This window comes from Gossypium hirsutum, chromosome D04 (assembly GCF_007990345.1).
Source record: "Gossypium hirsutum isolate 1008001.06 chromosome D04, Gossypium_hirsutum_v2.1, whole genome shotgun sequence".
Lineage (NCBI taxonomy): Eukaryota > Viridiplantae > Streptophyta > Magnoliopsida > Malvales > Malvaceae > Gossypium > Gossypium hirsutum.
The window spans coordinates 15,379,479-15,380,806 of NC_053440.1; the positions used below are offsets into that span (position 1 = coordinate 15,379,479).

Consider the following 1,328-nt stretch of genomic DNA (forward strand, 5'->3'; position numbering starts at 1 on the left):
ATTTAGAATAATTAATTCACGTTTATTTTTTTACCCATATTTTTAACTCATATCATTTTACTTAAGGCAATTTGCATAAATTCTAACTTTTTGCAAAGAATTGTTTAACAGTCTCTATGGAGATCATAACTCGATATATTTATCATTTTATTACTTGATACAATTGTGTACAGTTGCTCATTTCCATCGTTTCATGTTTTTGGCTCCATTGTCGGGGAATTGTTAAAAAGACATTATTTGTGAATTTATTAATTTTTCATTTTGGTATATTTTGTTGTTAAATTTGAACCTAATTATTTTTGGCTCCAAAATTGAAAGGACTTTTAGACAAAGAATTCCAGATGCTTCAGACAGTGGCCAGTTCAGTTGAATACCTACAGAAGATCCTCAATGCAACAGAGCTCGAGCTTGGTTGAATTTGTTGCCACTCAATTCAATTTCTAAATGGCAAGAGTTGACAAAACGTTTCCTAATGAGGTATTTCCCACCTAGCAAGAATGCTAAGTTGCGAAAAGAGATCACTACTTTCCAACAATTGGATGATGAATCTTTGTATGAAGCATGAGAGAGATTCAAAGAATTATTATAGAAATTCCCTCATCACGGAATTCCGCATTGCATCCAGCTAAAGTCATTCTATAGTGGTCTCAACGTACACACAATGATGGTGGTGGATGCTTTTGCAAATGGTGCTCTCCTTTCTAAGTCTTATAATGAGGCTTACGAAATTATTGAGAGAATTGTCAGTAATAATTACCAGTGGCCAACAGATCGAGCAGCTTCAGGAAGACGAGTAGTAAGAGTACATAAAGTAGACGTTTTCACTTCACTCGCAGCTCAAGTATCTTCGATACCTTCAATGCTTAATAATTTTATTGCTAATGGGTTTAATAATGTTGCAACTCAGCCTCCTAACCAATTCGAGAACATAGCCTGTGTATATTGTGGGGAAGGGCACTTATTCAAAAATTTCCCATCAAACCCAAAGTCCATTTATTACATAGGTAGTTAGGACCAAAATAGATGAAGGCAGGGAATGTAGTCTAACTTTTATAACCCATCATGGCTAAACCACCTGAGTCTTTCTTGGAGTAACTAAGAAGCTGGACCCAGTAACACTCATGTGCAATTTATACAAATCAAACCGCCAGGGTTCACCCAACAAGTTTAAAAATCACCACAAGCTGAACCTTCCAATGGTTTGGAAGACTTGTTGAAGGCATACATGACTAAAAGTGATGCCATGATCCAAAAGCAAGCAGTATTGATTCAACGTCAAGCCGCGACTTTGAAGAACTTAGAAAACTAAATGGGTTAGCTTGCTGCTG

General features: G+C 36.1%; 1 non-coding gene across 1 annotated transcript; it reads right to left on the minus strand.

Moving 5' to 3' along the window:
- Window positions 1-503: 503 nt before the first annotated feature.
- On the minus strand, window positions 504-609 carry LOC121216600 (small nucleolar RNA R71). The gene has a single exon (XR_005912780.1). It is a non-coding gene; the product is annotated as a small nucleolar RNA R71 (small nucleolar RNA).
- Window positions 610-1,328: the final 719 nt, after the last annotated feature.